Source organism: Nyctereutes procyonoides, unplaced genomic scaffold (genome assembly GCF_905146905.1).
Source record: "Nyctereutes procyonoides isolate TBG_1078 unplaced genomic scaffold, NYPRO_anot_genome, whole genome shotgun sequence".
Lineage (NCBI taxonomy): Eukaryota > Metazoa > Chordata > Mammalia > Carnivora > Canidae > Nyctereutes > Nyctereutes procyonoides.
Window position 1 is genome coordinate 34,531,368 of NW_026575136.1, and position 13,684 is coordinate 34,545,051.

General features: G+C 39.0%; 1 pseudogene; it reads right to left on the reverse strand.

Annotated features, from left to right (window-relative positions):
- Nucleotides 1–1,329: 1,329 nt before the first annotated feature.
- The window catches only part of LOC129495471 (ubiquitin carboxyl-terminal hydrolase 49-like), an 81,201-nt pseudogene continuing 68,846 nt past the window's right edge, over nucleotides 1,330–13,684 (reverse strand).

The following is a 13,684-nucleotide window of genomic DNA, read 5'->3' on the forward strand; positions in this document are numbered from 1 at the left end:
ATTCAAATATTTAAATCCAACTGTTGTCACCAAAAGAAAGGTTATCAAAACCTAAAAATAGATTTCTGTTTTTTCCATAATGGTTACATGTTGGATCAAAATGATGTTATGTAAAGCTCCTGATTACATAACAGTTGTGGAGAAAGAAATGAGAATTCAGAAATCCTCCAGGAATTGCTAATACATCTGGATACATTTTCTATAAGAGAACACAGTAAGACTATTATAAAAGCATTGTTTTGACATTAAATGCAATTTGAGGGCAGAGGGATATAAAATTGTCTATAACTTTGAGAATCACATTAAGATTCCAAAACTGATGGTCTACATCTATCACTGCTGAGTTTTTGTTACATACTCATTTATATACTTCACTATAAAAATTTGCTAAAGTCATTTCAGTCTTTGAAAATATGATAGTTATTATTAGTAAAGAAAAAAGAAAACAGAGAGAATAGAGAAATGTTTCTCAAAAAAAGACTTTCAGTTTAAAATTAGAAAATAATATGGAGTATTTAGACTGTAGAAAGTAAGAAAATGGCTGGTAATTAAATATCTTTTTGGTTACACTGTCATCCTTTGGGCAGTTCCATTCCAAAGGTGACATTATAATTCTAAGCTGATCTCAAGGAGCTTTGACTTAAAATTATAGAGATGCTTAAAAAATGACTCTTCCATTTTGTATGTAAAATTCTATATAGTATATGTATGTCATAATGATAAACCAGGTATAGATTATTGTACAACGTATGCAGAGAGCAGATAATAAATCTATAGCAGTTCAAGAAATTTCTGTAATGATGGAAATATTCTAAAATCTTCACTATCCATTACAGAAGCTAGCCCCATATGGCAATTGAACAACAGAAAAGTGGCTAGTGCAAAGGAGAAACTGATTTTTTTTTCCTTTTGATTTGTTTTATCAAAGGAGGGAATTCCCAATCCATTCAAAAGAAAGGGACTACAGGTTTTATGATAAGACATGAGTCACCTGGCTGGCACCTTCTGCTGTAGTCCCAGTGGGGCAAACTTAGTACTCTGTTCCTGCACTAAACCTTACTTCCTGCAAGAGGAAAGATGTATAAACACCAGCAGTTTAAAAGCAAGCCAGGGGGATCCCTGGGTGGCGCAGCGGTTTGGCACCTGCCTTTGGCCCAGGGCGCGATCCTGGAGACCCAGGATCGAGTCCCACATCAGGCTCCCGGTGCATGGAGCCTGCTTCTCCCTCTGCCTGTGTCTCTGCCTCTCTCTCTCTCTGTGTGTGACTATCATAAATAAATAAAAATAAAAAAAATAAAAGCAAGCCAGTCCTTGAAACATGCCTCCCATTCAGTGGAAGGGCCGTGGTCTGCCCTCATCATTGTTGCTGGACTGCACCTGAGCTTCGAGTTGGGTTTCTGAAATTCTTGCATTGCCCTGAACTGTTCTTTGGGTGTAAAAAAGGATGTAGGTTTGAGTTTTGCACACTTCCCCGACACTGCATACATTCAGCTTTGAGTCATTGCAGTGGACCCAAAAACCCGGTCAAAGACGACATGGACCCCAATCTTCTCTCGATGATTACGGCCAGACCACCTGAATCTTTTAAGGTGCGGCCGGGAGACCTGAGGTAGTCTGTAGATCATTAACTGCTTTCTAGCTTCACTCAGAACAAGGGGTCTGCGATTGGATTTTCATCGTTTGCTGTTATGCTGGTCCCAAGCGTAGATTCTCCCTTCCGGAGCCTGTCTCCGTGAACTTGGCCAGCTTCTCGGTGAGCAGGCACTGTCTGATTCAAAGGGACAAAGGGACAGACCCCTTTTCTGCGCAGTGACACCCTTCAGGGAATTCCAGGGACAGATCCCAGAAGGGCTCAATGGTATCGGATTTGTAATTGCATGATACACATGTGACCTGACTGAGCAGCTGCCCGTGGCCTATGGTGCTCCCTACCTTTAAGACCTGTTTGGTGAGCTTCCTCTGGGAGAAGGGGTGAGGGTCCGGCGTGGGGTGCCCTCGGACTTGAGCTCCTGCTGCACTTTGCGCAACAGCTCGCGGAGCAAGTCCTGCGCGTCCCGCGGGTGGCAGCCACCGAAGGGGGGCCTGCGGCGAAGGGTGACACCAGGGCCCGCTTCCCGGACCACATGACTCGGAAGACGGTGTGCGGTTCGTGGCGGGGGAACGTGCTTCGAGCTCGGCTCCTTGTTCGTGTGAGTTCCAGGCTCCTGCTGATGGAGGCGCCGCCGTTGGAGCCGAGGCCCCCGCGCTCGCACGCACGCCGAGGGGCCCGGCCTGCCGAGAGCCCAGCCTTGCCGTTGCCGGCCTTGGGCGCAGCTGTTGGGTCTGGGAAGGGTCGAGGTACAGAAAACACTGGTGGAACTTCTGGAGGTGGCTGAGCACCTGCAGGATGGAGCTCATGTAGCAGGTGCTGCCCAGGGCCGGCGCAGCGTGGCGGTGGGAGAGAAACTGAATTTTTAATTTAACTTTAACTTAACTAGTCACATTTGACTAACATATACTTGATTGAATAGCACAGTTGAAATATCACACTTTCATTTTAAGCATGAAGACATTGAAATGCATAGTTGATTTATCCACAAATACAGCAGGGAGACAACAGGAGACACCCCATCTGACTTATGAGCTTCATGTCCCTTCTTCCTTTAAAAACAGAATTATTCATTTGAGCTCTCTTAAGGATAACAGTATACTGTGGGGCACTTGGGTGACTCAGCCAACTCAGGTCATGATCCCAGGGTCCTGTGATGGAGCCCCGTGTCAGGCTCCCTGCTCAGCAGGGAGTCTGCTTATCCCTCTCTCTCTGCCCCGCCCCCTCTCATGCACAGGTGTGCTCTCTCTCTCTCTCTCTCTCTCAATTAAATAAATAAAATCTTAAAAAAAAAAGGTAACAATATATTTCAGGCTAATAATATATAAAAACTGGATTTTAAAATGATATGTTGACTCAAGAATGTGTGCTAGCTAATGCTAAGGTGGTAATCATTTTGCACTATTCAAACGTATCAAATCAGCACATCACTCCCCTTAAAGTTACATAAGGTTATGGCAATTATCTCAAAAGCTGATGAAAAAAAAAAAAGAAAGAAAAAATTAAGCTGGCAAAAAGACATTGAACTGTTTTTTTCACATTTTATTTTCCTTGTTGTTTTCATGGTACCTTGTCATCACAATAACTTGGAGAGGGTACCAAATGAAAATCAAAGAGATTGAACTATGTGTCCGTATCAGCATTGGACTTGGCCTCATAAGCTCATAATTGGGGGTATAGCTCCTCTTTATCACAGCTCTACTAGAAATATTCCAATAACAGAGACAATGGGAAAAGTTTCTACTGAATGGCTTGATGTATTTACTACATGTAAAATTCACAAGGATAACTGTTTAAAAATGCAGACACTGGTTAAGATTAGAAATCCTAACTTTAGCTCAAGATTCAGTGGGCCATAGGTAGAAACTAAAAATCAACATTTTAACAGTTTCATAAGTAATTCAGCTGGAGGTGTTCTATTTTAAAAATTCAGTTCAGAGTTGAGAGCCCTGCCTCCATATTCCTTAAGTTTGATACTTGCCTTACCTTGTTATCAGACCAGGGGCAAGATAAATAATTACACCCACCAAACCTCTGTTAACCCAACTGTGAAATGAATATAAGTTACATGGCAAAATCAGGTCAACTCATATGTGATGATCATAAATTATGGAGAAATTAAATGAGAATCTATAGTGAATGTGCTTAGCACAGTGCTGGGCACAGGGCAGATGTACGATAAACATTTGATAATTGTTTTTCAGAGCTTTGTTGAGATATAATATGCAAAAAAATAAATTACACATGTTCAAGGTATACAATTTGTGAATGGTGTAGAGATTCTTTTAAGTCATAAATCTGAAGCAATTATAAGGTTTGCTTCATTTAGTTTTCCTCCTCTCATGAATCATCATCCTCAGATGCCTGAAGTCAGATGGCTTGAAAACCCTTGTTTCTTATATTGTGTCCTGATTTTTTACTGATTTTAGGCAGGAGGGTAAATCCAGTCCCCCTTTTACTTCAACTTGGCCTGAATTGGATATCCGATTGTGATTATTGTTGAGCCAGCTCATATACTTATATGTCAGCAATGTCCAAGTCCTAAATATAAGGCACTGAGAAAGAATGAACAAGTATGTCAGACCGTTCTAGCATATCAAGAGGTATCTTCAGTCTCTCCCTTTTTTTCTAGAAAATTAATTTTTCTATACAAAATAGCTTATGGTTCCCAATTGCTCAGTGACTTGACTCTCAACTGATGTATGTCTTTTTCCTTTGTCAAATTCATTCCCTCTCCCCAAAATTGCTGATAACATATCAGCACTGTTATCAGCTTCTTCTTTGACTTCTAATTACAGGTAACCATGCTTTGTTGGAGAACATCACACAGTTAATTTATCAGTTCAGTGTAAGGTAAGTCTGTTGGACCTTGGACCAACAATTGGACTTAGGAAAGAGATTAGGGGAAAGTGTAGAATTAATTTCAGGTTTGGTTTAAATGAACAATGTTTATCAAGGTCATAAGACTATTTCAAGTATGTTTTATAGATCTTTCATTCTGTGTATGTACATTATAAAAGTAAGCAACTCCACTACTTGGAGGCCAGTATTGATTTATATGGATATAGTGGGTAGAGTGGGTTTGAAAATGAAGAGAAGTTCTAATAAATAGTTTTATTTTGGGACGCCTGGGTGGCTTGGCGGTTTAGTGCCTGCCTTTGGCCTAGGTGTGATCCTGGAGTCCCAGGATCGAGTCCCGCATTGGACTCCCTGCATGGAGCATGCTTCTCCCTCTGCCTGTGTCTCTGCCTCTCTCTCTGTGTGTCTCTCATGAATAAATAAATAAAATCTTAAAAAAAACAGTTTTATTTTTAAAAAGATATATATATATATATATATTAAAGATTTTATTTATTTATTTGGAAGAATAAGAGAGAGAGTGAGAGCGTGAGCAGGGAGAGCAGCAGACAGAGGGAGCAGACACCCTGCTGAGCAGGGAGCCTGACTTGGGACTTGATCCCAGGACCCTGGAACCATGACCTCAGCTGAAGGCAAATGCTTAACCCACTGAGCCACCCAGGTGCCCCTATCACAAATAGTTTAAAGTAATTGAATGCTTGCCTGAAGTTTTTGTAATAATATATAACATTCTAACAGTCATTTAAGTAGTAGGAAAAGGAATTTTTCATTAGAAAGAGAAACTAAAAGTATGTGCTTTTAGAATACAATGCAGGGAGGCCCGAGAATGTTTGCACAGTTCAGAAGGAATTCTCCTAGAGTCCTGGAGTGGAAATGAAAGAAGTTTCAGAATGGAATAAAAACAATTAGAATGTCTATGGAACAACTTTCCTTCCTGCACAATGCTGTCTAAGATCATTTATGGTCAGTAGTCACATCTCCAAGATGACAGAATGACTTGTGGAAGACGTGTACTCACACTTTTTCAGGACTTTAGTAAGTTTATATTCAATCATATACAGGCTATGAAACTTCATTTCCTGTTTCAAACCATAATTACCCCTTAGCAGCTGAAGCAAAATGTTCAACAATGTTTCCTAATGCTGCTAGACCTCACTCGTTCTTCACAAAAGTTTACAAGGTTCTTTACAAAACCTTGAAATTCTGATGTTTCATGTATCAGAGACAAATGATTCAGAAAGCACTCAGTGAGAAGAAGGGAAGGGAGATGGGACACACTTCTTGAAGAATTTGCTTTGAGGTTATGTTATCAAGGGCAAAGTTGCATTTGATAAATAGTATTAATTATCCCACATGCCTTGATAATATGATAATGAGCTAAATCTATTACTAAATGATTAAATTTTGATCATGTGTGATAGGAAGATTTTCCCAAATGTCCAAGACTTAATCTTAGGTCACCAAATATTTATGATGGCCAGATTGGTGCGAATCTGAGAATGTTTATGTAACTATAACTTGAAGTTCTCAAGCAGACACTGTGTGACCAGGAAGCAGAGCATACAAATCTGCAGAGGAAGAAATTAACGAAACTTATGGGCAGAAGCTGAAGGAGAAATGCAAGGGGGGTGCATGCTACAATCTAGGTCACCAAATATTCTTCAATTCCCAAATTCCTTGGGTGTTTGAATCTGATGAAATAGCTCCACTTTCCACAATTATAATAAAAATAAGTCATTTACTTATTTTACTTATTTAACAAGTTTGTTTATTTTACACATATTTTCAATAAGGCTCCTAATTAATTCATGGTAATAATGCCCTCCTATTTCCTTCAGTTATTAAAACCCACAGTATTCTATCTTAGTTACCTGACCCCATTTCCTGTGTGATGCTCTCCCCATTGTTAAGTCCTCATTAATATCTTACTCCTCTGAACATCATCACTTACTGTCTTCATTACTGATCTTGACACTGAATTACACTTGCTTTAGAGTATACTTTCATTCTGTTACAGGCAACTTTGATCTCTTTAGCTAGTTCACAAACCCTTAGAAGGCATAGAACAGACTGAGATAGACTTACAGTCCTGTAACCTTACAAGTTTTATATTCATATTGAATAACATTGAACTATGTTGATTACATGAACTACAATTGTGAATATCATAGCTAAGCAATTTGCCAGTTACATTCTACTTAAGAAATAGTAGTATTTTCTATTACCAGTAGTAGCAGACTATTAGAAATGATTTATTATTATTATTATTATTATTATTATTATTATACAGTAGTCCCCCACTTACAAGGTTTTGCTTTCCCCAGTTAGTTACCCCACCCAAGTCAACTGCAGTCCAGAAGCAGATGATTCTCTTTCTGGCCTATATCAGAAGATCAATAGTAGCCTAACATTACATCACAATGTCCTTCACCTCACTTCATCTCATCACATAGGCATTGTATCATCTCATGCCATCACAAAAAGCCGGGTGTGTACAACATAATAGGGCATTTTGAGAGAGAGAGAGACTATATTCACATGCATTTTGTTCTAGTTTTTTGTTATAAATGTTCTATTTTATTCTTAGCTAAATAAGAAAGCTTATCTCTTACAGTGCCTAATTTATAAATTAAACTTTAAAGTAGGTATGCATGTACAGGAAGAAAACAGTATACATAGGATTCAGTACTACCTCTGTTTTCAGGCATCCACTGAGGGTTTCTTAAGGACCTTGCATTTTAATTTTCTCCATCTCAGCTTTTCTTATATATAGAAACTTATAACTCCAATGTGATACATGCATATGAGTGTGTGTGCCTTTGTGTGTGACAGAGACAGATACAGAGACACACTGAAGAAGGTATAGATTTTGCTAAGCTCATTTTCTGAATGTATCAAGGAATTGATATCTTAAGAGTCTGGTATAAAGAAAAATGAGACCATTCACTTTCAGGTCAGTAGTTTGAATTCAGCTCAGCTCAGTATTAACTCTAACTATGAAATATGTGTTGTTTAGGTTGGTTCCAGAATAAAAATAGAACAGCTGCCCTATTCAGAGCTGAAAGCCATCCATATTCTCCAAATCAGCAGCATACTATTCATGACGAGTGAGGCTAAATACAATAAGATGCATTAAGGTGGTTTATTGTAGCACCTTCCTCAAGCAATATGTAAAATATTCTAAATCTTCTCAAACTATTTTTATTCAAAACAGGAATTAAACAGTTTCTGTTCTGGTTATACATCAATTGTGGAATGTATGAGTCTATGCTTTACTAAGACTATAGAATTGGGAGCAAGATCTTATTTTGGCTGTAAAACTGTGCTGTGAAGTAGGAAGTTTGCATTGTGGATGGAGAACATACCTTAAAATCCAGTGTTATATTTTTCATTTTGATTTTCTATGATTATATTATACCTAGGTATAATGCCTTGGTTCAATGTAGATGCTTCTTAGTATTTTTGTAATGGATGAATGGATGCCTTGATGGATGGACGGATGGATGGATGGATGGATGGATGCATGGATGAAGAATCTGTAAGCTAAAAATGGAAATCGAATCCATACTATATCCAGTTATTTTTATATAGCTTGAAAATCTATCAAGAAAAGCCTGAAGTATAAAGGACACAGTGCTCTTAGAGAGTGCCTGGAAGAGAAAGCACAAATGGAGAGAGACCTCTTGCCCTTCATCCATTTTCTTCCTCTGAAAAAGCTATATTATCCTTTCTACTTTCTGTATTGAAACTAGAAGCAATATCCTTTGTACAATTCAGATTCTACATTTCCTTTCCTCTTGCTTCATCTTACTTCACAAGCCTTTATTTAAGCCTGATTCCTCTTAAGTCAGAATGCATTGAGTGTTTCATGTACAGAAATGTTGTATGGGCACCTGATAAATGTTTATTGAAATAAATTGGATAAGTTGGTGCTATTTTTCATTCATTCCTTTCCAAAATACTTGAATCTAGGCTGTTCTAAACATGGTTCTTGGTTTGCTACAGCAATGAGCAAAACCAACAAAAATCCCTGCCTGAGAAGCACAATAGACAGATAACAGCCCATATAAATAAGCAAAATTCTGGACATAGCCTGGAAGAGATGTGTTGAGTGGGGGGAAGGGAGATAATTATAATTTTAGATAAAAAGATCAGAAAATGCCTCACTGATAATGTGACATTTGAATCAAGACCAGAAAGTGCTAAGGAAGCTCACAATGGGATGACCAGATAAGAATCCAGGTGGACTTAAAGGCAAATGCCATGACCTTGAGTTGGGAATGTATTAGTATGCACAAGAAACTGCAAGAGGGTTAGTGCAGCTGGGACAGAGTCTATGGGAAGGATTTAGCATGCTTCAAGGTAACAGGGCTTTGTAAATTAGGAAAACCGGTTTGTACTTGGATTGAGATTAGTAGCCACAAAAAGGTGTTGAACAGAGAAATCTCATGATCTGACTTATATTTTCCGAAGATGCTCTGTTGGTTGCAAAAACTGGGAGCCGGAAACAATGCAGATACCACTATTGTAATCTAGAGGAAATTTGTCACTAACTTGGACTGGAGGTGGCAAAAAGTGATAACAATTTGAATATAGTTAGAAATAGAGTCAAAATGATTTTCTGACTACACAAGTCAATATGTAGTCAGGTATTTCGAAGAGGAAAAGATAGGATATAGACAACCACATAATACAACCATTTGAGAATCTGGAAGATGGCCTGTCAGGTTTGTGTTCAGAGAACCCGGAAGTTGCTAATGGCTTCCTGTCAGGACCTATGAGAAATAATATTATCAATACTGCCCCAGCAGCAAGGCAGTGAGAAGTTTGCATCTATCTCTTGTGAAGAAGGATGGTATGGCATTTGCCCCTCTTTACCTTCCAAAACTTAAGTGCTATCCCCAAGGGACTCTGCTGGGAATGGCATGTGGGAAATATAGAGGTGGTCTGAAAGGGAGGGTAAAGGGTACTGAGTGGATCTAGCCAATTGACAGTTTAGATGTGAGGTGAGGAGAAAAACACATCAGAGACAACACCAGGCTTCTGAACTGAGTCAAATGGAATTCCCATTCACCAAGATGGGAAAGCAGATCCAAGGTAGACTCTGTACTCAATTTAGGAGCTGTTTGATTTTTAGGTTAGGTATCCAAGTAGAGATACCAAATGGATATACACATGTGGAAGAGGTGGGACCAGGTTCAGAATGGAGATATAAATATGAGTCATTAACAAGTAGATGGTATTTGAATTCAAGAAAGTAAATGTCATCAAAGTGAGGAGGTTCTAGAGCATCCAGTGTGGTGGAAAGAAAACTCTACCCAGTCCTGAAGGTCAAGAAAATACTTTGAAAAAGGAGAAAGGAGAAATAAAAATACCATAAAAATACTATTGATGGGTCTGAAAACTAAGAATTGATCATAGGATGGAAGCCATTGATATACTTGATAAGAGGGATTATGGTAAAACGAAAGAAGCAAAAGCCAGATTGGAGAGAAATTGGAGAAATTTCAAATTTTCCTACAAAAGAATGACATGACACCTGGAGGTGAGGAACTGGGAACCAGAGAGGGGGTCTTATTTTCAGGTTTCAGTTTTTAATGGGAGAAATACCAGCAGGTATTTATGCTAATGACAGAGATGCAATCAGAAGGCATAAGCTGATGCTGCTCAAAGCAAGGTCTAGAGACAAGCAGCACCAGCAGCACTTGGGGCCCTGCAGAAACCCAGAGTCTCAGGATCAGAATCTGCATCTAAGTCAGGCAATGCCCGAGTGATTTGTGTTCACAGGAAAGTTTCGGAAGCATGACCTATTGCACAAATGGAGGGATTGGCTTTAGCCAGAAGAGCTTGTGGTTCTCCTCTGGTAACCAGAAAGAAGATACAGTCCCAGATGCCAAAGAGGTTGAGAGCTGTGGTATTGAATATGTGGACTTATTGCCTGATTGCTTCCACCTTCTCACTTAAATAAGAAGAAAGGCCATCAACTTAAATGAAGGATGGGAGAAAAAGACACTAAAGCTTAGATAATATTACTAGTGGATCAGAACCAGTCTACCAGGCAGGTGGGAGAGGAAGTAGACAGGGAAATAAGGTATAACTGCCAGGCATTATCAGGGTCCCTCCCCAGTGAGGTGAGTGATGAGTTTAACGCTGTGTTGTAGGGCAGCCCCGGTGGTGGCGCAGCAGTTTAGTGCCGCCTGAAGCCCAGGGCATGACCTGGAGACCCTGGGTTGAGTCCCACATCAGGCTCTCTGCATGGAGCCTGCTTCTCCCTCTGCCTCTCTCTCTCATTCTCTTTGCATCTCTATGAATAAATAAATAAAATCTTTAAAAAAAAATGCTGTGTTGTATCCAGATCTAGTTGCAGAAGGTAATTGTTTCCTATGGCGGCTGTAACAAATAACCACAAACTTAGTAGCATAATGCAATTTTGTTTTACACTTCTAGAGGTCAGAAGTCCAAAATGGATCTCTGTGGGCTAAAGATGTGGCAGGGCTGTGTTCTTTCTGCAGGCTCTAGGGGAAAATCAGCTCCCCTGCCCTTTCCAGTGCCCAGAAACTGAGCCTATCTCTTGGTCTGTGCCCCTTTCTTCCATCTGCAAGCTAGCGACATCAGATTTAGTTTTTCTCACACTGCTTTTTCTCTGGTTCACTCTTCCAATTCTCTCTTGCACTTTTAAGGGCCCCTATGATTCCATCGGACCCACCTAGATGATCCCCCAGTGTAAGATTGGTTGATTAGCAATATTAATTCTACCTTCAACTTTACTCTTTGCCCTTGCCATGTAAACATATTCACATATATCTAGGATTAGGATGTGAACATCTTTTCGGGAGCATTATTCTGACTGTCACAGTGTGGTACTGTCAGGAAATAGAACATACTCTAGTAGTGGTTTTGCCAAGGGAGGTGTGGTTGAAGGGCAACTATCTGAAACAGATTAAGGAGAGTTCAAGGATGCTGTGCTGGCTCACACTGTGGGATGAGGTGATGGAGAGGAGAGGAAGGGTCACTGGTGAGACCAGGCCATCACTTTGGAAGGTCAGGTGCTAAGAGTGATCAGCTACAGGGATATTGAAATAAAAATGACTCAATTTGTGTAGCAATTCACTAAAGGAGTATGTTACAGAAAGCAAAAGAATCTTAATTTCATTTTTTAAACAATTAGCAGTGTGTTGGCACATAGTAGGCTTTTACTAAATGTTTGTGGAATATATCTTATAACACTGATTTGTGTATGCAGAGTTAAATCAAATGAAAAGCCTGGGGATAATATGACCTAGACTCTCAGAATTAAGAATCTAGGCCATATTATGTCCCATAGGAAAATTTAACTGGTGTGTGTTTGGGTCTCACAGGCTGCTATTCCTATATTACACATATGCTGGCACCTTCTAAACTAGCCTTAACACATCCTGATTTTACCTTTATTCTAAATACTTTTGATATGAAGGATCTGCTAGTTCTGGCTATCAAGACATAATACTTCCTAATTACACTCATCTTTAGTTAAATAAATATCTATAATGAAAAAAATATCTATAATGAATTGGAGTCATATACCACAATTAATGCATTAAGATACATCAAAGGAGAGTAGACCGATTACTGCTCATAAAGAAATTAGAGACATATTTTATATCACGAATTATGCAATCATATAGATCTTATTTTAAAATACATTTACTCAGGGGTCCCTGGGTGGCTTAGTTGGTTAAGCAGATCTGCCTTCAGCTCGGGTCACAACCCCAGGATCATGATCCTAGGGTCCTGGGATCAAGCCCCATGTCAGGCTCTGTGAGGGAGTCTGCTTCTCTATATGCCCCTCCCCCTGCTTGTGCTCTCTCACTATCTGTTTCTTTCTCAACTAAATAAATAAAATCTTTAAAAAAATACATTTACTCGACATTTCATATTACATAAGATAAGCAAAGTCTTAATAGAAACACTGGAGCTGATGATCAATAAAATCATTTTCACTATTAGTCAGTATAGAATGTAATATTTAACATGGATTTATAATAGAGCTTTCTCAGATTTTGATGATTAAAAAACATGAAGTATTTAAAGGATTTAGAACATTAGGTATTACGCAAGAAATGCAGCATACAATCTTCTAAACATACGTAAATTTTAAAATAGGCAAACACTTGTTTTTGTTTTAAAATGTATAAGTTGATTTGAATCTATAAGTTGCTTTTTGATGATTTTTATTTCATACAATTGCTAAACCCCTGCAGCATAGAAAGCCATGGTCAGTTTCAGAAAAGAATTAGGAAGCAATGAAGAGAACAATTCATGTCTTCATATAGAAAGTAAAAATAAAAAAAATTAAAAAAAAAACAGGCAAAATCCAGAAACATAGAAGGAGCTGAATTATTGACATTAAAATAAAGGCTTGAGAAAATTGTCATTTAAGTGGTCCAGGTCTTCTGTCTGGTTAAGAAACTGCCCATGAGTGGAAAGAGATTTGCAAAAAGTTCTCACTATAGTAAGATTATCACAGCCAGACACCTTAATGAGACAGTTGCCAGAGCTGAAGAAAGGATTACATTTTTTGCTTCTTGTGAAGCAGGAAGGTCAAGAAAGACATTTGAACGAAGTTGTAAATTGCAGATTAGGCTAAAACCCCTTATCAGGATTTCTTTGATGAATACTTTCCTATCGGCTTTTAAGTGCTAGTGCATTTAAAGCCTCTGTTTTAAAGAAAAGTTCATAATGTAGCTGCTGACTGGCACAGAAAATATTGGGAGAAAATGCCCAGCAATCATTGACTCCAGCTTTGTCATTATGAAAAACAGACTTTTCGCTGTAAAGAGGTATGATCACTATATAACGAACCAGTATGGTTCTCCCAGTCACTGGTTAATATTGTTTAAGGCAGGACTTCAGACCAAATTTCTCCAATCAAAAGAGTTACTTTTTTTTGGGAATTGAGTGAGGGCCATGTCTGTTTTCCAAATTGAGTAGATAGCAGATAGGAGGTCAAGCTGGGAATGCCACGAGGGGAAGAAGTAAGCAGAGATGGGTGAGGACAGAGACACTGTCTTCCTGAGAAATAGTGGTGTTTGGTCTTCTGGACCATTTATGTTATCATTACATTTATTCGTTTCTGGCTAATGTATGCATAGAATTCTTCACTTTTTTTTTTAAGAGTTATATTGATTTATTCATGAGAGACACACAGAGAGAGGCAGAGACACAGAGGGAGAAGCAGGCTCCTTGCAGGGAGCCCGA